The sequence below is a fragment of the Meriones unguiculatus genome, chromosome 19 (genome assembly GCF_030254825.1).
Source record: "Meriones unguiculatus strain TT.TT164.6M chromosome 19, Bangor_MerUng_6.1, whole genome shotgun sequence".
In the NCBI taxonomy this organism is placed as follows: domain Eukaryota; kingdom Metazoa; phylum Chordata; class Mammalia; order Rodentia; family Muridae; genus Meriones; species Meriones unguiculatus.
In genome coordinates, this window is record NC_083366.1 from 51,655,543 (window position 1) to 51,683,251 (window position 27,709).

Sequence of the window (27,709 nt, forward strand, 5' to 3'; positions counted from 1 at the left end):
GTGCCTTTTCAGGGACACAAGTGTTCATTCTATAGCAATAATCGAAACCAGATGCCATGCTGTGCACAAAGTAAATAGTGGGGAATCAATAAAATGCAGAGTTGGGAGAACTCTGGGTGAATCTGAGGCATACTTTGGAGATAGATTCTCTTGGACAGATTAGCAGTGGAAGATTTAAGAAGGGATTCAAGATTGACTGACAGTTGTGGCTTACTGCTTACTGAGGATAGAGCAGCTTGTCTTTAGACTTGATTGTTTCCTGTGAGATCATTTTAGCCTTTACTGTTTTGTGTGTGCATTAGACAGGTACGAATATCTCACATGCAAAATTGCTTATATCCAATGCTGATTGCAAATCACTTTCACTGATAAGCAATACTTCTGGGAAAAGAAATCTGGTGGCAAAGGCAAATGTGGGAGGGATTTTGAATTCTATATGGTACTGATGTTTTACCTATCCAAAAAAATGTATTTGAAAATGGGATTCTTTCTACTTTTAATTTTTATTTATTTTGGCACTTTTTGCAGCCTGATCTCTTGCCCTTCCTCCTTTTCTTCCCAGTCCTATCCTCACATGCCCATCTTCCCATTCCCACCTCTCCTTCTTCTCAGAGAAGGGGAGGCCCAAGGGGTATCAACTCACCCTGGCATCTCAAGTCACAGCGAGGCTAAGCGCACCCTCTCCCCAGGGCCTGACAAGGCAGCCCAGCTAGGGGAAAGGGATCCAGTGGCAGGCAACGGAGTCAGAGACAGCCCCTACTTCCACATGTTGACCATACTGCACATCTGCTATGTATGTGTGTTGGGGAGACGTCTAGGCCCAGTCCAAGCATGCTCTTTGGTCGGTAGTTCAGTTTCTGAGAGCCCCCAAGGGTCCAAGTTAGTTGAGTCTGTAGGTCTTCTTGTGGTGTCTCTCTGACCCCAGCTCCCTCAGTCCTTCCTCCCACTCTTGCACAGAACTCCCTGAGCTTTGCCTATTGTTTGGCAATGGGTCTCTGCATCTGTTTCTATCAGTGGCTGGATGAAGCCAGCTGCTGGCAGAAGACACTTACACTAGGCTCCTGTCTGCAAGCATAGCAGAGTACCATTAATTGGCTCTCCCATGGTGTGGGTCTCGAATTTGACCAGTCATTGGTTTGCCATTCCCTCAATCACTGCTCCATCTTTACCCCTATACTTTTTGTAGGCAAGACAAATTGTGGGTCAAAGGTTATGGGTGGGTTGGTGCCCCTTCCCTTTACTGGAAGTTCCACCTGGTTTCAGGAGGTGGAGACTTTAGGCTCCTTAACCCCTGCTGCTAGGATTCTTAGCTAGGGTCACTCCTATAGACTCCTGGGAGACTCCTCTGTCCCAGAAGTACCTCCCCACTGATTTCTCTTCTCTCTTCCAGTTCTCCCCCTTCATTCCTCACTCTGCACACCTAACCCCTGCCCCCCATTACCCTCCTTAGGTTCTCTTCCACCCATTTTCCTCCCTCCATCGACTTCGGTGTCTTTTATTTCCTATTCTGAGTGAGATGCCGCATCTTTCCTTGGGCCTTCCAGCCTTCTTTGGGTCTGTGGATCATAGCATGGTTGTCCTGTACTTTAAGGCTAATATCTTCATATAAGTGCCTTTGAAAGACACATACTATGAGTGTCTTTCTGGGTCTGGGTTACCTCACTCAGGATGATCTTTTCTTGTTTATCCATTTGTCTGCAAATTACATGATGTTTTCGTTTTTCGTAGCTGAGTAGTATTCCATTTTGTCATTATACCACATTTTCTTTATCCATTCTTCTGTTGAGGGACATCTGGGTTGTTTCCAGTTTCTGGCTATTATGAATAAAGCTGCTCATAACATGTTGAACAAGTCTCCTTGTGGTATGGTGGAGTCTTTTGCGTATATGCCCAGGAGTGCTATAGCTGGGTTTTGAGGTAGATCGATTCCCAATTTTCTGAGGAACCTTCTGATTGATTTCACTGGTAAGCAAGACTTCCTCTGGAAAAGTCTTTTCTCAAGACCAAAGGCAAATGTGGGGATGGAGTTTTGAACTTTGTATGGTTCTGAAGTTTTGCCTATTTAAATTTTCTAGGTATAGGTACATTATGAAATTGCAGTAATTTAACCTTTGGAACTGAATCATTTAAATTTTTGCTACAGAAGAAGAAACAGAAAAAATATTTATGGAATAAAATATTGTTCAGAAATATACCTGAAATGGACCTGGACTTGTGATACTGGTTATGACACTGGTTTTTAAATCAATACTGGAAAAACATTTCCCTCAACAGAAGTGTTAGGGAGACCATAGTAAACAAAGGGCATTATTTCTAGTTCTTTCTTTATATCCAGGTGAATGCCAGAGAAATAAAAGATTTAAGCATAAAATCACAAAATGAAAACTTACGTAAAAAACACAGGTGGGTTTATTCATAAGTTTGGTACTGCAAAGAGTACCAAGCAGGATATGATGTTCCAGTGTTGTAATCATTCATAAACTTATATGATATTTAGGTTGATAAAGAAATATCTACAACTGTGAAATGTTTATTCACAAGTTGACAATTATTTGTAGCATACACAATGGTAGGGCTGCTAGTAACAATGTTAACTAATTTATAAAAAGTAAGAGTGAAAAAGCTGTCAAATAGATTACTTTTATAGTTTTATTAAAAGTACAAATGTATAGGCTCCTGGACAGTTAGTGGACAGGTATGCAGCGAGTCATTGTCCAGAGCAGCCAGGGCAGTGGGACGCTTCCTACTTGCTCATGAGAGTTTGGCAAATCTACCTTTTATCTGAACATGAGGTGCACGGACAAAGGTTTTTTTGTTTTGCATATTTGAATGAAAAAATCGGCCCTGTATTCAGAATATGTAGAAATGTCAGGATTCTGTAAATCCATGTGAAATGAGTGAGTGGAAATATATCTCTTTGTTGGGAGTCTTTTCTGACAGGAGCAGAACATGTTTTCCCAGCAATCTTTCCTTTTGCCCATTGTCTTTGGTTAGGGAGGTTTGTTGAAACAGTCCTGGCAACATTCAGCACACCAGACACATGTTGGCTAGACTTGATGTGCCACCAGACCCTGGATTCCAAGGCAGGCTGCTGTTAATCAAAAGGGGGAACTGTTGTGAAACAAATGGGATGTCTTACCAATAGATTGGCAAGGGGAGGCTTTCCTCTACTCTGCCAAGATAGATCACAGGGAACTGAAGAAAAATGATAAGAAGCGACAAAGATGGAAGAGGGGTCTGGTTTGAATTGTGTGTGTGTGTGTGTTTGTGTGTGTGTGTGTGTGTGTGTGAAGCAGGGGACACTGACTGACAAGGTCTCTTCGTTTATGGCAGAGACAAATCTAGGACCTTGCACTTGTATGTGCTCTGTTGCTGACCCTTAGCTTCTCCCAGCAGATCAGCTGAGTGAAAAGATCTCTTTTCATTTTGTGCATCGGAGCATAAACACTCAACTTTAGTGTTATTTCGTCAAAAATTCCTATAAAATGATCTTTATAGCCAGCCACTCTGCTGTTGAGACAACAGCTATATTTATTATCTTGGCTTTGGGATATATAAAACTGTTCTAATCTATAGACTTGCCCAGTTTTTGGCCTTGGTTTAAATAGCTAAGAAAATTGTTTTTAATCATTAGCATAGAGTGGATGGGAAGGAATGGTTCCTGTTTGGGTTTGACTTTGGTGAAACTGAAGTAGAAGTAGTTACCCAGCTTGCTTTGTTTTATAGTTGCACTGCGCTTCTGATTCCTGTGACATATCCATGACAGGTCCTCTGTGAATTTTCTCATTGTAGATGTGGTTGGGGTTGTAATTTAGCTCAGCTAGCTTTTCTTACATTATAGAATCCTTTGAATGCTCATGGGTTTTATGATACAAACATTCATCTACAAACAAAAATTTAGGGGCACAAAGGTCCTTGACTTCTAATGAACTTTCTGTGTATCCACAATATTCAATAAATGGATTTAATTTTGAAAAAAGCAAATAACTTGGGACCATCTTCCGGTAGCAATTCAAATTATGAATAAAGAATCAGTTTTTCTGAATGTGCTTTTAATTCAGAAGTATGGAAGCTTCATCATATATTCATTTATCCTGAGAAATTAAAGCATAGCATTTTCAATGAGAATTTCCCCTGGGCTTTGCTTACTATTAATCCATAATAAGCCTTGTAACTTATATTTGTGTGATACTGTCTGTGTTTCAGAAGACTTTTTTTTTTTTTTTTAAATAGATGTTCAATTTAAGTTTCATGACAATTCTGAGAAGTCGACTGGGACTTGCCTTTATTATCTGAGGTCTTATTGTTTGATATTTGGAGACAATATTGCCAACCTAGAAAAGACATTTTAACAATGGTTCAGAATATTAGAGTAAGACAGCAGAAAAAGCCAGGGAATATCAAAGCTTCCTGAATGTAGCTTGTCTCTGTAGCCGTGGGGAATGTGCTCATTGAGGAGGGTTTTGAAATATAGGGTTATTTGCAGGATGTGTTAGAAAACGTGGAACTGTCTGTTCTTGCCCTCTATTCTGTGCTCTTGTTCCCTGAAGAATCATCTCTCAGTTTTTCAAGGCCATGGTTCTAAATATAAATTTCAAGAGGTCCAACTGAGTTTCAGTTAAAAATTAGTGTCACCACTATGTGCAAAAAGTAGTGAAGTAACTACTGGAGACCCAGTGCCAAACAGCAGACCCTGTCCCTTGCTTAGGCTTTCAGCTACTCACCAAACTACACCTGTGCTTGTTCATAAGCCCCGGGGCCTTTATGCAGCCTGGACACCTTGTGTTCAGTGGTCCGATAGGGTAGTATAATTTACCAGAAAGGGCATAACTGTGACAAGTGGCTAGGATTTGAGGATTCTGAAATGGGTATATCTGACTATTTGAAATCTTGTAGGAAGCAAAGCAGGCTGATCTACAAAGAGCAAAGAACTAATCAACTTGTTATGGCTTGAATTTGAAATGTCCCCACAGGTTTATGTTGTGTGTGTTCTTCCCTGAGAACATTATTTGCAAGGCTCTGCAATCTCTAGGGAATGGGGCCTACCTAGGAATCAGGTCGATAGAGATAGGCCTTTAAAGGTGTCGCTCGGCCTCTGGTTCCTGGTCTGCAGTGATGTGAACAGCCCCTGCCTCTGTGTTTGTGACTTAAGCTACTGTAGTAGACCTTACACTCTAGGGTGAACTGAACCCTCTGAAACTGTGAACTGCAAACAAATCTCTCTCATTTGTGTCAGACATTGTAGTCTCAACAATGTGAATATATTTTTTACATTTCAAAACAAGCTTCAATTTTGAAGCCAATTTATATAGAATTATACTAAGGTATTAGAGTATTGGAGTTTATTTATGGAGGCAAAGGATCTCTGGACGATTATAGCCAGCAAGTTTTTGTAGCAGGAAGATCATTCTGTTGCTCGAGGAAAGCAGGTTACAGAAGCTCAGTAAGTAGTCTTCTGTGGGTTGTGGGAGTATGCACTGGATCATACAGGGCATGAAGCAACCGTTAACTTTGTGTTTGGTATTTTTGTGAATTAATTTTTCCCTAGTTTTCCTATATCCTTTTCTGCTGGAGCTGGACATGGTTCTTAGGTACAAATTCTGCCCTGGAGATGCTGAAGAAACCATGTACAGAGTGTGGGATACTGTAGCACAGAACCTTGATAGCCTGAGGGATGGCATACTTGTAAGTTTTGGTAGATACATAGCTTCTGCTGTTACTGCTTTAGGAAGGCTGGTCCAGATCTACTTGTGAGGGTGGTGGCTGGCAGAGTGGCTTCCTGATGCTCTGCCTCATGCAAGTCTTGACCTAGAGAATAAGTGTGTAATGACACCTTCATGCTTGTACACTTAGGTTTAACTTGCTTGGCTAGAATAGCTCTCTTTTCAGTCTAAGTGCCTCCTAAGTGAAGGTTAATTTAGCTAAGTAGTTGATATTTTCATGTTTGGAAAGGTTAGGAACTGGATATCTGTGTAATGTGTGAAAGAGGTATTTTCTAAGACATGTTTTTTTGAGAAGCTAGAAGCTTTCTCATATTCTTTCATGGCATTATAGCTGGAAATGTTAAATGAAATATAATTCCTGTCCTTAAGGATCTCAGATGCAAGTTTGTTCCTGAATATTAACACCTAGAACTAAACAAATACTTGTTTGGTTTGTTGAATGATGGAGATTAGTATATCATTAGGACACTTAACCCACTTGGTGCCCTGGGCAAAGAGCATGTCTCAGTTTTTTCCACATGCTTAAGTTACTTCTGTTCATTTCTCACTGTTTCAGAATTTGGAAATTCCATGATCAAAGCATGTGTTTTAGGTGGCCATGGGGGTTCATTTCTCTTAGATGACACCTTCTTGTTTATTTCCTTCTATTCTGGATCAGGCAAGTTAGGTCTTTGTTCCTCATGTGAACACTGGTCTCATTAATGATGTTCTGCCCCATGACCTAGTCACTTCCTCGAATCCCCAGTGCTTATACTGTCCATCATGTTAGTCATTTGGATCTCAGCTTGATACAAAGATTCAGTCCACAACAGCCAAGTAGCCAAGTCTATCTAGAGTCATCTCTCCCAATAGGGAATCATATGCTTACCTGCCAGGGGCCAGCCCCAGTGATGGCCATGTCCCACAGAGGAGGTAAGGAGTCGGTGATGGAGGGTGAGTCAGGCATGAGGTTGGCAGGGAATCTTGCCACCTGACTGACTGGAAGTCAGAGTGTTACTTTATTTATCTAGAACTTAGTAGGCAGGGATTCATGTTGTTCCAAAACATAGATCATAGATAATTTTTGTCCTCAACTTGTGTTTTAATTTTCTCTTGGTCATAAGTTTAGTCATCATTGATATACCATGTCAGAACAGAGTTAATTTTACAATAATTTTTCCTCATCAACACTACAACTCACCTTTTAGGAATCTAAAGGCATATTTTCCAAAGCATGACAATCCATTCTCATACTGATAGCTCTTGAGGTTTCAAGGACACTAGGCAGAAAGAAGATCTCAAGCCAGCTTTGGGCAGATTGTTGTGTTCCAAGAAGTGTATTATCAACTTTTAATGGTCAGAGTATTAATTGTCATTAGGCGGAAGAAAAATCTGCAGGTTAAATAAAGTTGCTGCAGTTAGAATTCAGTTTCTGCCATAATACAATGTTTAGATCTTTGTAGAATTTATTTATATATCTAATCTTGGTGTTATTTCACCCCCTGATCATGTAACACCACAGTGCCTCTGTATGAGATAACTTTTCTAGGAAAGGGGGGAATCTTTAAAACTTCATTCTTTTATCATTTAGCCACACCATCTTTGTCCATTAGTAGAGGCCCCTGTGTAGGGCTGTGTAGATAACTGCAGCCAATCTAGCTTTGTTGCTGTATCTTTTCCTTATGGTGATTACCATATGCAGGTCCCGATCTTCTATGCCACGTAATTGCCTGAGCATATAGTAGGCAGAGGCTTTTAATCTGATGCTGCCAACTCCTTCAGCCCAGTGAATCTTGTTTACCCTTTTCAGTTTACTTTGTTCTGCTTATCTTGCTCCTGAGTAAATACAGAGGCAAACATCCCGAGAGTATTGTGGAGCTGGAGTCTCATAAGGGGTCCCTGGTGCTTTTGTGTGAGTCACAACCTCCAGAGCACAAGGAAGACCTTCAAGTAGGCCATAAGAGGATATCTCCTTAAAAGTGTGTGTGCGTGTGTGCGTATGTGCGTGTGCGTGTGTGTGTGTGCGCGTGCGTGTGCGTGCACGTGCATGCGTGTTGGTGTGTGTGCGTGTGCCTGTGCACGTGTGTGTGTGTGTGACATGCTCGGGACTTTCCTGGGGAGGCTTAGAAGCAGTACTCCTGGGAGAAGGCGTAAATGATTGATAAGAAATTTCTCATCAAAACAGTATCTCCATGTTGTACAAATATTAAAAGCTAGCCAAGAATGTAGCATACGGAGATCAAAACCAAAAGTGAAAGATGGCTTGATGGTGATGACATCACATGGCTCAGCTTTGCTGGATCTTTGTCAAGCCGCTATGCTGGATTTATGACTTTCCCTGTTCTCATTAGCTATAGCTGTGCCAGTTACCAGTGAACTAGGGTCACTTGGACATCAAGGGAATAAAAAATGGAATGGCTTTCTTTTGCATCTACAGAACCTCTGTTCCTGAATCCCACTTACAAGGTGGTCATATAAATTTCTCTCCTGTTACTATGTTTGTATATTCCAGGCTTAATTACATTGAGCTAATAGGCTGATACTCAGAGAATTAAAATCTAGTGTATTCATCTGTTCTTCTACTGTTTGTAGGTGGAGCCTTCATGGTATGTCCTGGATGCATAGGAGTTGGACATATAGAGGCAGAAATGTGGCAAGTTCTGATGGGGGTGTTCATGTTTTGTCTTTTTTTCTTACAGTACTTGCTCATGATCTCTTTCCTTTGTGATGTGAAGAGTGGTCAAGTAGCTAAGGTTTTGCAGTATGCTATGTTGTATCTATTTCCAACATACTTGGTTCATATCTTTCACATCCATTACCTCATTCTGTCAGTTTACCTTATTTATGTAGGAAGCTGTGCGCTAATTGCCTAGGTTGGGAGTTTTCTGCTGTCTGTAATGTGAAATTTCTTTGGCTCTCTGAGCCTCCAGCTTCCATCTCCCCTGAAGATGTACATTTGAGGGCAAGTCAAATGGCTTTCTGTAGAGGACAGATCACACACTTCCTTTGTCACGTGCCTCCTGAGATTGTCATGTTATGAGACATGCCATCTGTGCAGCAAGAAGGAGGTTGCCAGCAAGCACTGGCAAACATCTGCTTCCTTGTACTTTCTGTGTACCTCACAGTTTCAGATTGAAAAATTTGAGCACTCTGTGGAAAATACACCCTTTAAAGTTTTGCCTCTTTCTTAAGAGTGTTAGAACATTGCAGGATTGCTACACAGGTCTAGAGCATGACAGTCTTTTTTGGATACTCATCATCTTCCAGGCTAGCAGCTCTGATGGCCATTTTTCAAATTGGCTTTCTTTTCTGAAGTACAAAGTGAAAGGAACTGCTGGCATATTCTGTTCCTGAGCCCTCATCCCTGCACCCTAGGCAAGTCTCCAGGGAGTTCAAATTGCGTAGCTAGGGATGCTTTATTAATTCTGCTCCCCTTTGCTGAGTGCAGCCCTGTAGCACTGTTGCACCCTGCCCTCTGCCATCAGCATCTCTTGAGCCTGACAAAGGATCCACTGTGCAGTCTACCTGGGTGCTTACCTGAATGGGGTTCCTTTCAGCAGAGAGTGGCCTTCAAGCCAGATTATTCTGTCTGACCACCCAGCCAGGAGCCAGGCACAGACCTTACTGCAGCTCAGACGACAACAGGGTCCTCAGCAGGTGTCAGTGTGTGTTTACACACTGGCCATGAACAAAATGGTCCTCTTGCTTATAAAGATACCATCTATTTAATGAAAACTTTTAGAGAATAATTGTTACACACCAGAATAAAGAATAAAAGACAGATGACCATGCTGGGTGTGGTGGCACATGCCTTTAATCCCAGCATTCTGGGACACAGAAGCAGGTGGATCTCTGTGAATTTGAAGCCAGCCTGGTCTACAAATGAATCCAGGACAGCCAAGGCTATACAGAAAACCCTCTCTCTCTTTTTCTTTAAAAAAAAAAAAAAAAGGTCAGATGACCTGCATTTGTAGTAGACATGATGGGCAAATCACCAAGGAAATAATCAGTATCTTAGAATGGGGAATAAAATAGTACTGAAATTTAATAAAAGTGTGAAAACATTTTAATGTCCTTATGAGTGACTGTGAAAGCATCTACTTTTAATCATTAGACTGGCAGATATCGGGGAGAAAGCCTCATAAATACCATGCTTGTGAAGAACTGAAAAGTAGCGTTTATTATGTCACTGGTGGTCAGTCTTTATATAAAGTTGTTTGGCAGTACATGGTGACAATTTGAAATAGACATTTATCAGTTTGACAGTTACTCCCTGCCTGACTCTGTCATACAGGACCAGCCCATAGGAGGCTGGTCCAGTTCAACACCATTAATTTCCCTGGATTGTCTGTGGAATGTACACTCTGCGTTCTTTTCCTCTGGTGTATAACTCTGGAGTTGGGGATCTGGTGTAGCTTTGAGTACAAGAAAACAGTATCTTATTATGGCCATTATGTGACTCTGCAAATGAAGCCTAACCCAGATGGCTGCTGTGGTACTCCTCTGCAGGTCCTTATAGGAGAATGGGAGGAGGGTGGTCTTTCCCACTCTAGTCCTCTCCAACAGGTCAGGCTGGATGGGCCTGGGGCTCCTCCTCCTATTCACTGCCTACCATCTTTATTCAAGCTCCAGTTCCCAGTGCAGCGGGCTTGACCCTCCCCTCTTTAGAATTTTGAGCTTGGACCTATTGTCCACATGGGGCCCTAAAGGGTGTTCACAGAGCAGCAAGACTGGCTCTGTGGTTTTTCCTGTCACCACCTTCAGTTATACTTACCAGGCTGTGGGGTACATAATGGCTGTGTTGTGGATCAACTCTCCTCACCTGGCAACATTTACAATCTGTTTACATACAGTTTATGTGGATTTATCTATCTTCCTGTGATGACTTCAGATTCTCTCCAATCAATCTAAGTAGTTAGTGCAGTTATCCCTAGTTTTCAGCCCAACTCTGCATTAATGGGCAACCTGTACCTTTAATGGGCATCACAGCCATTAATTATTGAGTTGATTTGAAAATCCTCACCGTGGTAAATCAGCTTAGACTGCTCACACATGCAGCTGGCAGTAGCTGCTTCTTAGTTGTAATTCCTTATGCTGGCATGGTATCTCAATTAACCAAATTCAAAGAATTTATGCATATCTCTTTTCTGAATTAACTCTTCTCTCCTAAAATAAATTAATAAAGTAAAGAAAAACAGTTAACATTTTTAGTCTTTCATATTTTTAAAGGGCACCTGGCTAACACTGTTACAGGTGTTTCTCATTCTGTTTTTAAGAAATCTTCGTTACTCGTTCAGTTCATGAAGACTAGAAATACAGAAAACTTGGCATTGTAGATTTTGTAGATTATGAGGAAATTTTCTTTGGGTTTACAGTGACGTCTCAGACAAATGCATAGCACAACTCTTGAGTTTATTTTTTTTTTCTCCTTTATTAACCCTTTTCTTAAGTAGCCTATATAACCAGTAATTGGGGGATGGGTGGCTAAGTCCCCATCAATACTCACCTGGAGTTGAGTCCTCTGGCACCTGTGCTTTCCTGAGGTAGTGTATTGGCCACTGTTTTGTACTACTAAACATAATAGCTTTGGGGAAAGTTTAAGTCTTTCAGAGATCATAATAAGAAATAAAGAATTCCTGAAAGATATTCTTTTTAATCACTTAAAAATACTCAATTTGGTAGATCCATTTATTTATTTATTTGAGACAGGGTTTCTCTGTGTAGCCTTGGCTGTTCTAGACTTGTTTTGTAGACCAGGCTGTCTTTGAACACACAGAGATCTGCCTGCCTCTGCCTCCCTGAGTGCTGGGCTAAGGGGTGTTCGCCACTGTACCTGGTTAGATCTTAAGATAATTAAGTGAATACCCTCTGTTTTTGTAAAAGGAAATATTTACTTTTACTGGTTCTAATATGGGGTAGCATTAGTAAGTGGCTGCCAGATTTTTTATATTAACTTTCTCTGCTTCTTTTTATGGCTGTGAATATTTTAATTTTAACTAGAGACTGGTTTGTCTTGCTTCTTACCACTTTTGTGTCTTCAAATTCATTATGGGCAGTGTTTGAAAATGACCTAGGTCATACATTCTTTAAGAATAGTCTTGTTTCTCCATGAATTTCATGCACGAAGATCTGAAGATACAGGGATTTCTTTTATCCCTTAAAAAAGGGGGCCCTTAAAGTTGTTTTTCCATTTCTTGTGTTGTAGCCATAGAAGAATAGCTTGAGAGTGAGGAGCCCCAGGCTCTGTCTGCCCTCTGCTCCCAGGACTTCTTTAAGAATTGGACATGCACTCTTCCATATTTTCAATTGATCTTTTGTATTTTCAATTGATTCAAGTGGTTTTTTGTTTGTTTGTTTGTTTCTTTTTAATATAACAGCTCCAAGTAGTCTTCATTATTGTGTCTTTCTAGTGAAGTAAATGAATGAATGTGATGGAAGTGTATTTTTGTTGTGTTAGTATCTCCCAGTTCACCTCCCTTGGCTTTTAAAAATTAAAAAAAAAAAAAAATTATTGAAACAGCTTCTTGCATGTTCCAGGCTGGCCTTGAAATTCCCAGCAAGCCTAGGATGACCTTGAACTTCTCATCTTCCTGCTCACCTTCCTAGTGCTAGGATTACAGGTATGTGTTATACCTCATTCATGTAGTAGTGGACATCAGATTCTATGCTAAGGACATGCTAGGGAGGACACTCTACCAACTGAGCCATGCTCGTACCTCTCTGTTGGCTTTTGAGGTATTGAGGCATTTTGAATTAAGAACCCTTTCTAAGAAGAGCCATCCTGCAGAGCTATTGACTGTGGGGATGCCCATCCCTGTTTGTAAATTGTAACACAACCCATACCCCCAAGGCTCAGGGACCATCACTAAAGAGGGGATGGGCCAGTGGACCAGCACATAGTATCTTCTATATGTGACAGTTATACCCATGAAATCTTAACTATATGGTGGCCTAAACATCTCGACAATGACAGTAGTTGACACCCAATGTGGATATTGCAAAACTCACAAGGCCCGACCCCAGAGGAAGCTCTACATACAATTAATCGCTGCTAAAGATTCAGTCTTTTTCTTTCTTAGGTAGGGTTTCTATTGCTGTGATGAAACAGCATGAGCAAAAATCAAGTCTGGGAGTCAGTCATGAAGGAAGCCAGGATGAGAGATCACACAGGGCTAGGAACTGAAGGTAAGAGCTGATGCAGAAGCCATGGAGAGGTGCTGCTTACTGGCTTGCTCCCCATGCTTTACTCAGCCTGCCTTCTTATAGAATCCCAGACCGTGATCCCAGGGATGGCACCACGCACAGTGTGCTGGGCCCTCCCCCATTAACCACTAATTAAGAAAATATCTCACATCTGGATCTTATGGAGGCATCTTCTCAATTGAGAGTCCTTCCTTTCAGACAAATCTAGCTTGTGTTAAGTTGGCATACTCTATCCAGCTTATCCTGATAGGTTTTCCAATCTCAAGTACTCATTCTTAGACACATACATATGAACAATACTAAAGGGATTAAACCATACCAGCAGAATGTATATCATATATGTATACACACACATGTAGTGATAATTAAGAAGTCATGAGGTTGAAAGGGAGTGAGTGGAAGATATGGACACGAGAGATTATTGGGTGAAAATGATGTGAATACTGTACTCATTTATGAAATTAAAAAAAATAGTAAAGTAAATGTTAAAAAGAGAACCGTCCATCTTCTTTTCCATGGTAGGTATGGAATTCAAAACCTCTGCTAGGAACCAGTCTGCCGTTATGGAGACTTTTACCATTGGGATCTGTTCTATGCTACTCATCTTTCCCTGAGCTGTCTCTAGATATTAGCATGCGTCCCTCATGAAATGTTAGTAATCTTAAAAGAATACAGCCTAAAGTAGGAGATATTTAATAGTTCTTGTGCATTGTGTGTTTTTTTAGTTCTCTGTAATATTTTCTTATTGCTTTTAAATGTAAAATAATTATAAATCACTTAACATGAAGGAAAATAGTCAGAAAAGTTATATTGCCAAGAAATTAAAAAGAATTCGTTTACTAACCAATGTTAATTGTCTTGCAAGGTGAATCCTGTTTTCCTCTGGTTTTGTAGAATCCTGGTCAGTGCTGCCCATGTCTTATGTGTATATTACCTCTATCTGGAAAAGCAAAGCATTCTGTATATATATATTAATACTAGGGTCTGAGCCTGCCTTTTTTTGATTTCTCTGGTGATCTGATGACTTATGTGAAGATAATAGAATTGAATTTGGTTTATCAGGCCTGCCACCATCTGTTGACAATTTGACCTTGAGGGCGTAGGTTTCCTAGACACGTACTCATGCCCTGCAGAGCTATAGTCTTGAATTCCTATTTTTAAATTCATGTCCAAACTTCAGGAATTTTCACTGCTTTCAGTGGTTAGTCTGTTGCAAAGGCTTTGTCTGCTTCACTGTGTCTTGCCGTGATCTGTTAGATGGCTTTGGCTAACTGAGACACATGCTGTCCTGAGACCTGGTAGTAAGAAGCAGTCTCGGTGCCAGGAGAAGAAGAACCACGGTTAACACTATACTGTACTTTATGTTTCTCCTTGTATGTCAGAAGCCTTATGCATGGCTGAGCTGTATCCATAATACTATTAATAGCTGTGTTTTTATTCTTTCTATCTTGTACTTATGTATTGATATTATTTTTGACCAGTGTTGACATCTATAACTATTTTAATTAAATGCACAGATGTCATTCAGATAGAAACAATTGAGTGCTTATTTTGGACAAATATTCTTAGTTTGAAATTTACATGTTTTTGAACAACTACTAATTGGTTATAATGTAAACTGCTGTCACTTCTGTTAAGCGAAACCAAATTATATTGACTTGTTTAGCAAGTGAAAGATTTTGTAGAAGTTGTATGAGCAATAATGAAACAGCTTATTATACTTAGCAAAGGAAAGTGAAAAATGGCTAATATTTTCTCTGCAGTACAATCACTTTAATTGTAATTATATTGCATAGGAAATGTTACAGATAGCAGATATTAACCCTTTTCTTTTTCTTCTTCTGGGCATTTATGTGACTTTTTGTAAAAAAGGGAGAGACAAGGATAGATTTTATTGTTTGAGTTGACCTCAGAGGCGCCATTTCCTTGATGCCTTTCTGGAGAGTGGAAGAAGCAGAGAACCTCTTCAGCTCAGAGCGCTTGTCGGAACTCACAGAACCAGGCAGAGTTGGGGTAGTTGAGTTAATGTTAGCTGCTTTCCCCTTAATTTTAGTCTTACTTATACAATACTATCTTTTGGGGGATTAAAATAAACCCAAAGCTAAGACTGCTTTTTTTTTGTTATGAACACTCTAAGAATAGACAATAATCTTAGCTGTAAGTATATTGTTCAGGGTCATAACACACACACGCGGACACACGCACACAAAGAGGCTCTTCCTCTGGAAGAGCTACCCTGTCATCTTAAAATCTTAAGGCCCATGGCTAATGCCCCGGTGGTAGCTCCAACAGCCGCCAATGAGATGGTAGTAACAATGGTGGCTGTAGTTCCAAGATCCCTTTTCTGTCTGAAGAGAGTCATAGAGTCATACTGGGCAGACTGCTCAGACCCTGAACAATCATTTAGCCAATGTAGCTCATGCCTTAGTTGTACATAAAGGAATTAATGCTCAACTAAAAGGAAGCTTGATGGTGTTCAATCAGAGGATTGACCTCGTGTAGGAGCAAATTGATACCCTATGGCAAATCGCTCAACTTGGCTGTCAATGAAAATATGCTGGACTTTGAGTCACTAGCATATAACATGAAAATTTTTCCTGTGCTGCAAATCTGTCTAAACAATTGTTGAGCTATATTTTAGGTAATTGGACTGGAGAATTCGATACTACGATGGAGCAGCTGAGAGTGGCCATTGTCACAGTAAATTCTACCAGAGTGGACGCAGGACTAGCCACAGGATTATCATCATGGATTGCTGCAGCCATGAATCATCTGAAGGAATGGGCGGGCATGGGAGCGTTAGCAGGCCTTCTGGTGTTGGTCTCCTTGGTTTGCCTGTGGTATATATGCAAGATTAGAGTCTCACAACAGTGTGATGCAGCCTTGATCATTCAGGCCTTTACAGCCATTGAAGCAGGACATTCTCCCCAAGCATGGTTGGATACCATAAAAAGCTAAAATGTTACGCTCAGGATGCGAGGCTAAGCACTGCACTCAGGGTCAGCCGCTTTGGACCCAGAGAAGAGCATGTCTGGTTGCATGCGGGTTGATGCCCCAGGTCCCGCATCTGAGAAAAAGGTATCGGACGGGTCTGATGCTCTTTGGGTGGATGACACCTAAACGAACATCGGTACAAAGTCCCAATTTATTTCTAATATCAGAGATCAGACCTCTACTCTTGCCTGATGCATCTAAAACAAAAAGGGGGAACTGTAGAGAGCTGCGGAATGCTATGCCTTAAAGATGGAGCTGGTTTCCGCCTTCCACCTTCCCGATGGTGAGTGCTCTCTGTCACGAACAATTCCACATTTGGCTAAGGCTGAGGATCTGGCTTGCTTCCATGTATGTGGACCTATCTGCATTGCCCACATGGCACGCCTGGGTTGGCTACCCAGAGGCTATTTAAGCTGTGGGCTGGCTTTCCCCAGGGTCCGAGGATTGTTCAAGGTTTCTGAATAAACTGCATTGAAAAAAAAACAAAAACAACAACAAAAAAAAAATCTTAAGGCCCTTTTTATGCCCAAGGAGCTGGAAGTTGTGGGTGTTTTAAAAAGTTGTTATGGTGACAACCAGTGTTTATCTAGAGCCACCATTTGAGATGTACAGAGAGTACAAGAGAAAAAAGAAGGAAAAGAACTCTTGCAATTGTTACCCTTTTTATAGCTCTGACAAAACACCCAACAGAAGCAGCTTATGGGAGGAGTCCTTAATTTTGGCTTAAGCTTTCCATCTATCATTATAGAGAAGGTGTGGCAAGAGGCGGAGTTCTTCATATAAGAACATGATGCAGACTGTAGGTAACAGCAGAGGCCAACAGATTATCTTTCAAGGTTCGTCCTCAGTGACCCCCTTCTGCTTGCTAGGCCACATGTCTAAAAGGTGTAAAAGCCTCCTCAAATAGCACCTTCAGCTGAGAGCCAAGTGTTCAAACACAGGTGCTTGTGGGTGACATTTCATATCCAAACCACTAAAGCCCCCATTGTTTCTTATATATTTACTTACCTTTTTCAGTTTTTAAGTTTTCACTGTCATGTACTGTTTGGTTGCAATGCCTGTGCTCACTTACCTGGCTTTATCTTTTGGCATAGAACATATCAATTCTTTTGGCTTGGAGATAAAGTGATAAAGTGACCTACTAGCTGGAGCATCAAAAGTGTACATGTGTATGTGGTGTGTGTATGTGAGATTGGGAACCTTGGTAGATATAGCTTTTAGTATTCAAAGCATTTAACATGACTGGGAAGCCACTTATTCAACATTATTTATTGACTGTATATCCTGTTATTGTGTAATAATTAACACTAGATTAGCAGCTTTACATGGCACCTACTTACTGTTCCATAGTTTCTGCAGATGTCTAGTCACAGCTCAGTGGGTTTACCCTTCAGGAAGTTGCAAGGCTGAATTGCAGTGCCATTTGGGCCACAGGCTCACTCAGAACTTGGTTCCTCGCCCAAACTCAGATCAAGGTAGGCAGAATTCTGCACCATTAACTGTATGTGACTAAAAGGGCTAACAATGTACCTCAGTTGGTGGAGTACCTTGTCCAGCATTCATGAAGCCCTGGGTTCAATCATAAAACTGACTGTGGAGACTGTAATCTTAATAATCCAAAAGTAGAAACAGGAGGTCCAAGAGTTCACGCTCATTTTTTGCGCATAGTGAAATCCAGGCCAGCCAGGGCTCTATGAGACTCTCTAAACAAACAAGCAAACTAACAGCCTGCCTTCCCCAGTTCCTCATAGCCAGGAGTCATAAGCCCATGTCAGACCCAGTAGGAGCTTGATTGCAAAGAATGCTGGTTTCTGGTCCTTTTTCTCCTAGCATATGCTGTCCTCTTTCTTCACTCATAATCCAGCCCTGGAAAATATGACCCAAATTTAATATACATAAGTTAGATACTTGATTGATTTATTCCTAAAGAACTAAAGCAGTATAACATTTCTACTTATAAATATAAATTTTTATGTACAAGACTTTTGCAACACAAATAGATTTTTAAGAACATAAAAATATGTTAAATTGAAACTTGGACAGTTTTGCAAACTAGTTATTTTGTAGCTTAAATTCTGCTTCTGTCAGCAGGAATACTAGCTGTAATCACTGATATAAATTGTCAGTGCAGTTTTAAGTAAGGGTTCATTGGTGAGTGTATTATAAAGGGTAGAATAGGGATGCATGAACTAGATTTTGGCATTGTCCTGCCTTCTTTTCCCTTGTACAACCCTGGCTACCCTCTCCTGATAGATGAATTTGTAGTTTGAGCTACAGTTACCGGAATGTTCGGTGCTGGTTTTGGCTTTGTAGTAGAGTGGTGTTTTCTAAGCTTCCTTCCTATTCACTTGATTCATGGGCAGTCTTTAGTTACCTTTGCCTTTCTTGGTGCTAGGTTTATGTGTACCCTTTTCTTCTGACCCCCTTAGTCCACTAAGTTGATCAGCTTAGGTTTGTTGTCCACTTGACTATTGGTGACAAATACTCACACATTTTATTATATGTACTTTTGTCTCAGACTGTGTTCTTGTTAGTATCAACACATTTAATGTAAATGTGTCACATTGACATCATTGTGCAAGTTAACATTTTTTGGCAACGTGGAGCCCTGGATGGTTGTGCTTCAATGGGATGATGTGGAGGATGTGTTTCTTTGTCAATTAAGGCATGGGTGGCCCCATTTAGCCTATGAAGGTAGTTTGAGGGTGAACAATCAGTGTTTGAAAGTGGGCCTACATGGAGTTTGGCTGTGCAGTGTAGAATGCTGCAGTAGCTTGCATTCTAAACTAAATCAAATATTTTTTTCTTGTATTTTTATTCTCTTTGCGATGGTCTTTAAGATGACCAAGTTTGTCTTCTGATCTTGTTGTTTTTTTTGTTTGAGGTAGGGTTGTATGTAGGCCACATGACTTCAAACTCAAGAGCCAGCCAAGCATGGCTGTGGAGGTCTTGTAGATGCAGTCATAGCCACTGTGATTTCACGAGTGCAGTACCCTGTTATGTTCAGAGAATACTGTTTTGCTATAGCCTTTCACTGCCTCTGGCTCTTGAAGTATTTCTGTTTACTCTTCCAGGATGATCCTTGAGCCTTAGTGGGGAAAGGGATGGAGATGTAAAATGGTTGTCTTATTTAGAATGGAGCTTTTTACCATCTATTATTCTCTGCATCTTGACCATTTATGGTTCTGTATTAGTTATTATTTGTTATAAAAAAAAAGCTTCTCTGATGAGGGTTGAGAGATTGATTATTCTTTGGGTGTAAAGATAAGAACTTAGTTTATTATTATACTAAATAGTAGTCTATTTAGTCTATACCACTTAGTTTATTACTAGACTATTTAGTGAGGAGTAAATAGACCACTAATAGACTACTATTTAGTCTAGTAATAAACTAAGTGGTATAGACTAAATAGACTACTAGACTATTTAGTATAGTAATAAACTAATGTGGGATAGATTTTCCTGTAGGTCTAGCCCCCCCCCTTTTTTTTTTTTGACCAGTTTAGTAGTACCAGACACATGCTCTGTCTTGTGGAGTGAGCCTCAACTCTAAAAAGAAAGTGGTTAGTTATGCCCAAAACATTTGTGCTTCTGTTGCACCAAAGGACATATCTTGCGTGGCTGGTCATTATCGAAGCTCATTGAGTTTACCACTGTGTAAGACTGTTGATAGTTTTTCTCTCCAGGCAGCACTGTGAAAGCTGGCTAATAGGGATGAAGATTCCCTCTTGGTACCATTTATTTTATGGAACAGTTAGAGGAGTATTGGTGTTAGTTCTTTGAAGGTCCTGTAGAATTCTTTACTGAACCCATCTGGTCCTGTTTTTGTTTGTTTGTTTGTTTGTTTGTTTAATTACTGCTTCTAGCTGCAGAGGTGGTGCACACCTTTATTCCCGGCGCTGGGGAGGCAGAGACGGGTGGATCTTGAGGCCCGCCTCGTCTGCAGATTGAGTTCCAGGACAGTCAGAGCTACACAGAGAACACCAAACCAAACAAAATTGCTGCTTTGATTGTTACAAGCCCTGTTGGGTCTGTTTAAAGTACTTAATTCATCTTGGTTTAACTTTCTTAGGTCAACTGTATCTAAAAATTAATCTTTTTTAGATTTTCAATTTAATAGATTATAATTTTTCTAGTATATCCTTATGATTTTATGAATTTCCTCAGTGTCTGATGTGATGTCTCCCTTTCATCTGTTATTAATTTGGGTATTTGTGTTTTTCTGTTTGTCATTTTGGCTCAAGTTTTGTCAGTCTTATGAATCTCTGCAAAGAACTAGCATTTGTATTTTTTGTTTGTTTTATTAATTTTTCAGTTCTGATTTTTATTCTCTCTTCCTAGCTACTGCTTTTGAGTTTTTTTTCTCCAAACCAATTCAGGTGTATTTTTAATTTATTAATTTGAGATCTCTCAAATATTTTAATCTTATTAACTTTCTTCTCTGGAATGCCTTCATTGTGTCTCATCGATTTTGCTGTGTTTTATTTTCATTTTCATTGAATTCTAGGAAGTTTTAAAAATCCTTCCTGATGTCTGCCTTGATCCAATTATCATGTAGTAGTATTTTGTTCAATTTTCATGAGATTGTGTACTTTCTTTAGTTCTTTTTGCTATTGATAAGAGCTCTATTACTGTGTTCAGGTAGAATTCAGGATGTTATTTCAATTTTCCTATATTTGTTGATAATTGCTTTGTGTCCTAAATATGGTTGATTTTGGAGAATATGAGCTGTTAATAAAAATTTCTTTTCTCTAGTGTTTGGGTGGATGTCCTTTAGAAGCCTGTTATATCCATTTGATTTATGGTGTTATTGAACTCCAGTGTTTGTCTTTTAATTTTTTTTTTCAAGATGAATTCTCTATTGGTGAGAGTGGGGAATTAAAGTCACCCATTGTTGGCATATTAGGAGTTTCATGCCCAGTAGATTTTGTTTTTCATGAAGTTGCATACACTTGTGCTCAATGTGTGGATGTTAAGAACTGTAATAGCCTCTTAGTGGATGTCTCATTTGATAAGTGTGAAGTAACCTTCCTTATTTAGACACATCCTGTACTGAAACTGAGCATAGTTCTTTGCAGTGTCATCACAAGCTGATTGTATTTATCCCATTTTCCCCAGCCCCGTACAGGTGAGATGTTGGAATTGTCAATGTTTTGACTTTCTCCTAAATAGAAAAATTGAGAGAAACTTGGAATAGAGTACATGTTACGATTGCTATAGCTCCCGTGTGGGAAAATTGGAAGGAGATGAAAAAGTAGCGCCATACTAAATATTCTTCAAGCTGTACAGCATCGTGAACCCATGCATGCCCTGGAAGATGGGTGGCTCAAGTGTGCCAGGGACTCTGGGAGCTGGAAGGCCAAGCCCTCCTAGGACTAGTGTCGCATGGACCTATCTTGGAGTGATCTTGTGGGAGAAAGGCCATTCCATCTTACAGGCATTCATGTCTCTGTGATTGGGTATATACCACGAGTTTTATACATTAAAAATTCTAACAGTGAAATCACTCCCCTAGTTTCTTTAGGGAATAAAAAGTTATTTTTTTTACTTCAAATGCTCCGAACACTTGGAGTGGCCCTTGTTCACTCAAATGTCAGTAACAGTCCTTGCTCAGATCTGAAGTGTGCTGTGGTTCTTTGCTCTGTCTGTCCTTCCATGCTTTGCTTGTTTCAAGTTATGGAATCACCCAAATGGATACATCTATTTCAGCTTACCTAATGCCACAGAAGTCACTGTGTTTGATGTTCCACTTCAAAGCCAGCCAGGTCTAAGAATGTCTAAAGTATGAACTGGAAAGATCACTGCAGCTATATGCAGAAACTAGCCATTGCTGTGGGCTGGTACCTTGACCTCTGCAGCAGTGTTTGATACCATTGCTGTGCAGAGTGGGTTTGTGGGCATAGAGGTGGAAAGCAATGTAACAGACAGCTGGAATTGGAGAAAGGTCGTAGGTGTTTGGCCCTATGATAGATTTCAGATTCATTTTCTCTTGCATGGTTGCTGCTAGCTGCATATTCTTACTTATGGGCGTCCATTGTTACCCCATGAATTTACTACAAATTTCTAACCTGCTGTGGAGAGGCTGTTGAGAATGTGTTCTAGGGGTCTGAGCCAGAACCAAAGTGCTACTTTATTACAGGACCCATTACTCCAAATGATGAACTCTGCTCATCAGCCAGAAGCACAGAATGAAGGGTGAACAGACTTGGCCTGGTTAACTAATACTTATCTTTATTCCAAAATAGTATGATTTGAGTTTGGTAATTGGATTTAGATTTTGGATTTTTTGCCAGTCCAACCTTGCCATGTAACTTTTCGTATCTGGTCCTCCTCTCCTCACAAAAAGGATCTTGCTATATATAACCCAAGCTAGCCTTGAACTCATAGCAGTCTTTCTGCCTCAGCTTCCTGAGTGTTGTGATTACAAGTGTGAGTTACCCTGTCCAGCTTCTATAGAATAGTAGCGGTCTTGAATTTGGATGATGACTAAATGAGTTGATATATATGAATTGCATGGTTAATGACTCAGTCAGTGACACAAATAATGCTATTATTTGTTGTTTATTATATTTATTACTGGTCAGTTTTTCTACCAGATCTCTTCCTGGATGTGATTGTAAGGAAATAGCTGCCTTTTGTAATGTTCATTCTTTGGTCTGCTTTAGAGGTAAACAACTTATGGTAGGCTGCTTTTTGAATATTGGAAAATCAAAGAGTGCTAGGACTGCAAAGATGGTGAGGCTCACTCCTTGACTGATGGCCCTTTAAATGCAGCTTGAGTCTCCAATGTGAAGTAGTTGAAGGTGGAACTTTATTCTCTGTTTAGTGATGAGGCCTTTGTGACAAGATCATCAGGGTGAAATGCAATTACTGAATCCCAGTGGCTTTCCAAGAAGTGTGGTGAGATGAGAAAGCCACTCCTGCCTCCTGTTTCGTGTTGTGTGATGCCTTGTGTTACCCCAGGACTTTCCCAATGAGAAGACTGTCATCAGACTCTGACTATCAAGCCTCTGGGATTGTGAATCAAATAACCTGTTGAGCCTCAGGCATTTTGTTATAGCAATACAACTGGACTCATATACACTTTGGTCCAGTGTATTGGACTGGATGTTACCTTACTCTCAGGTCAAATAAGAGAAGCATCTTGATCACAGAGAAAGATAACTAAAGCTAAAGCTGCCAGTTCTTGGACACAGACCCACACAATGAGTGCCATGCCCTTTTCACGAAGAACAGGGCAACTGGGATGTAGAGAGGAAGAATTTCAGCTCAGTGTTTGAATTGTGTGCTTGAGAGCAGCAGCTACCTGCTGTGAAGTGGCATAGGAAAGAGGCTTGAACTTTAAGACGTTCCTTTTCTTTGTTCTCTCACTTTATTCTGCAATTTTCACATTATATTAATTATCTCCACAGCTCATATTAGATTATACTAAAGAATCTGAATTTCAAATAAATGTCAAAGTCAGAAAAAGAAAAGGCTGTAATCTTTCATAAGCAGTTAAAAAGAAAATGGACTTTCTGGTTTTGAAGCATTTTGTCATAGGAAATATAGATCTTTTTTCTTCTGTTTTTTTCTTAATGCTTTGTCACCAAAATAACTGGAGAAATCTTATTAAAAGACACCCTGGGGCGTGGTTGCATGGCTTGGTGTGAAATAGTAGGCTCTAGACCAGCAGTGTATTCAGCGCCCAGGCACCCTCATTCTGATATCCTGGAAGAGTAGCCATCTGGACTTAACTTTTCCATCTGTGAGGTCAAGACATGAAGCCATGTGTAGCATTAGCTACACTTGGTGGTTTATGCCTGTAATCCAGCACCAGGAGGCCAAGAAAGGAAGATTTTAAGGCTAGCCAGGACTATATACTAAAAACTTTCTTCTAGTTCTATGTATGTTACTCATGTGCTCCTATAAAAGGCATTTTTTTTTTTTTTTTTTTTTTTTTTTTTTTTTACCGAGGCCCATGGTACATGTTTAATTTTCTCCAGCAGTAATTTTGCTATGTATGCAGTCTATAACTATTTTTCATGAAATGGCAATTTCTGAAGTAAATCCTCTGTGTTTTCATCAGCATCTGAACCCCATTTTCCTGTCACTTTTTACTGCCTGAGCCACTGTCACAATGCTGTAGGATTTGAAATCCATGTAGATGGTATGGTGCAACCCAGCACCTGCTGTTTCTCCTGGCAACATTTTATTGAAGGCTTTCAAGCACAGAAAGCGGGCTGGAATAGTGCATGGTTTGTTTTCATGAAGCCTATCTGCATTCTTCAGCTAACATGGTATTGCGAAGCTGTACCATCACTCTGTCCCACTCTCCACTTACAGATCCGTCTTCCTTTCCATGGTGGGGCGATTTTCAGTGTGAGGTGCTGACCTCCTCCTAAATGCAGACAGCCACCTAACTGGAGCTCATATTTGTATATGACTATGATTCACTCACATAAGTTTACATTCAGTGAAATGCACAGTTAGTAGGTACATTGTCTGTCACTTCCTGGCAAACATTTACACCCTAGTAATTCAGACCTATGAAGGTCCTAAAGTTATCATCAATGTTAAGAAGTGCCCTCTGGCCTCATTCCAGTCATTCCTCACCAGTTTTTGCTGGTGTGTGTGTGTGTGTGTGTGTGTGTGTGTGTGTGTAGTTTTCTAAATTTTTTTCACAAAAATGAATTGTCTCTCTTACATTACATAAAATGAATGAGACAATTTGTCTGGTCTATGATGACTCTTGTGTGATTGCACAAAACAGCCACAGATCTTTTTAACAATCAACCATTGTCCATAGGAAAAGCTTATAATTTCTAATAGTACAGTATTTTGATATATTTCTATTGCTAAGAGGCCTAACTGGCATCAGAACCTGCCTTGGGAGTTTTTAAAGTAGTGACTGCCACCCACTCAGTATCTGGTGAAAGTGGGTATAGCTGCTCCTGGTGGTCTTGGGAACGCATATGGGAGCTGCTGCTCCATGCAGAATCATTTTTAAGTGTGGTACAAAATATCACATTTAAGTTTCCTGGGGAAGCATAGCTGTTATGTAAAGCTCTTTTTTTGATGTGGCTCTTTGAAAATAGTTTCTCTGTGTGTCATGTTCTCCAGGGCCTCCCCTTTTGGTGGGAATTGAGAACCTAAGGTGTTCATATGCTTTACTTTTAAGTCACTTTATGTGCCATTTCCTCACATGAAGAGTCTGCCGAAGTTGCCTCAGTGTAGACAGAATAGATGCTTCTTACAATTTTGTTGTATTTTTATTTTACTTCCTTTGTTTCATTTATTATTTAAGCCCAAAGCTAAAATTTATGTTTGTACATTTTTAAAATGTTTAATGCTGTTTTCTAATACACACACATATCATCATAACCTGCATACCTGTGAGTATTCTCCCTGTCCCTCCCTTCCACCTTCCCTCTGCAAAACTCAAAGTCTAAAAAGGCTTAGAGTAAAACACAAGTTTTTCTTCCTTCTTTGCTTAGCCACCTTCTTCCCTTCCTGTGAGGTATCTACTGTGATCAGTGGGTTGGTATACATTCAGTCTACACCATGCTAGGCTTCTGTATTTGTATTTGCTCACTCTTCAGAATTTATTCGTACCTCAAATCAGGACTTGAGTTACTGACACACTTGCAGAACAGGGGAAATTAGAATTGTCTGATAGTCACACTGATGCCGAGGTCGCGTTAAGCCTTGCTCCACCTTCACTTTTCAGCTCTCATCCTAACACAAAGGGCCTTTTCCTGGTCTGTTTGGTATTATATTTTGCATACTCGTCTGGTTTTTATTATTTTATTTTGTAAAGTGATCTTCAGCCATTTTGCCGAAGTTTCCTTGAGAACCTCTGAGTGTAGGAACTCTGTGAGCCACAACCGAGAACTCACAGAGGTAAGCCATGAAATCACTATTAATGTAACATATTAACCATATTACACGCATTGAAACAAAAGCACTTAAAACAAGATTATGTATTGATCATGTGGCAATGGCGTGACAGGAAGCTTTCAGGAAATCAACCCTGTATTTTCTCTCTGTGCACTGTTTCTCTACAGTTGGTAATCGCAGTGGCTTTGCAGGATAACATTAACCACCAACAGTGGCTATCTTCTCTATGTTGGTAATTTAAGCACCTTCATGTATTAGGTGTTCTTACCAACACTGGTGAGGTCATAGAGAGATAAAAGATCATTTTAGGTGGAGAAGATGCTAGCTATATGGGGAGGGGTGAGGCTGATAGGATGAAATTTCACTCTTTCGCTGTCTTTCTACCATCTTCAGGCTTATAATGCTTTTTGAATTATTAATTCAAAAGTGATGTTTGATTCTATGCTTGCAGTTGGCTTCCTACACTGACTGCAGTTGGCTTTCTCACTACTGTCTCTTCTGTTATCCTGCTATGGATAACAGAAGGGGCCATGTAAATGTCACTGTGAAATGAGTGGATGCTGTGGGTTCTTGAGTGAATGATAATCTGGAAATCTATATGTTCACCACAGAGTTACTCCTTTTGAGTTAGAAAAACATTCCATTAAATGACAGTGTTTGCCCTGTTCTTAGGTAGCTTAAGAGCTGCCAGACCGACTAGGTTCTTAACTGATACAGTGTTTTCATGAGCCACGAATGACCTGTGTAGAAGAAGCAAATACCTATAGCAAAGAGTTGATAGCTCAGTTCCCAGACGTGCAAGATGAGAGGATGACTACAAGCTCTTTCTTTTTCTTCTCCTCCTCCTCCTCCTCGTCGTCAACAGGCTGCTGCTGTTTAATGCAGGCCTGGAGCTCACATTGTCTGACCTCAGTCTTTGAGTGCTGCAGTTACAGGAGCATACATCAAGCCAGTTAAGACAGTTTTTAATGTAGATAAAATGTTAGTGGAAGTTTGAATAACATTATTGGGAAGATTGCTTCAATTTGTGAAGGAATTATAGAGAGAACATACTGATTAAAACATGGCAGGCTCTTGTTTGTGGGTGTGGCCAGGCAGTGGGCACTGCAGGATGGCCAGGATGAGTCATGGCCCAGTGCTTCCCTTAAGCAATGTTTTGTCAGAATACGGGGCTTTGGATCAGCTAGTTTACATATGTAATTGTGCTGTTTTCCAGTCTCAGGAATAAGAAATAGTCATGAAGGCTTTGAGCATGTTGCACTTCCACCTCTTGGGAGGGACACTGGAGGATGCCAGCTTCTGTCTACTAATTTGGGGCCTAAGGACTAGGTGTGCCCATGTACTTAACTCATTCTCTTCTCTGCCAGACCCAGCATACCAACATTTTATATGCAGTGAACGTATTTGGAGAAACATAGTTAAAAATCAGCTTATTTAGAACACTTAGGGAAAAATAACAAAAAATAGATTTTTTGTATATTAGTAATATTTCTAATTCCTTAAAATAGTTTTTTAATAGGCAATTAATGAGCTGACTTGAAACAATTTTGAATTTTATTTGCCATTACTTTCTGTTTGCTAAATAATTTCTGGGTGAAAATCTTCTCCCATTAGTTGAACATTTAAAAATTTAAAACTGTTGTGTTCATATAGTAAGATTATTATAAAACTTTTTTTAAATGCTTAAGTTTCTGAATAATTAATTGCACCACTTTTCCCTAAATGTGGATTACATAGAATAGTAGTTATTTATTTATTTATTTTTTGTAGAAAATAAGGTAAGAAAGAAGTTGATATATATTGAAAGTAACTAGCAGTTTGCTATTTCACTTGGATTTCTTGAGATAGTGAGGAACGGGAAGTGTGTTTTATTTATTTACTTATTTATTTATTTTTGTTTTGCTCTTTGTATATAGTGGTGTGTGTGTCTT

General features: G+C 40.0%; 1 protein-coding gene across 5 annotated transcripts in view; it reads left to right on the forward strand.

The window, feature by feature from the left end:
- Fars2 (phenylalanyl-tRNA synthetase 2, mitochondrial) overlaps positions 1–27,709 on the forward strand; it is a 416,134-nt gene that overhangs the window by 36,344 nt on the left and 352,081 nt on the right. For 2 of the 5 annotated variants that reach the window (XM_060372572.1, XM_060372573.1), the window contains one exon: positions 12,240–12,322. The exons of the other annotated variants lie outside the window; for them this stretch is intronic. The gene's annotated coding sequence lies outside the window, so the exon portion shown is untranslated. The remainder of the gene's footprint in view (positions 1–12,239; positions 12,323–27,709) is intronic. 5 annotated transcript variants of the gene reach the window in all.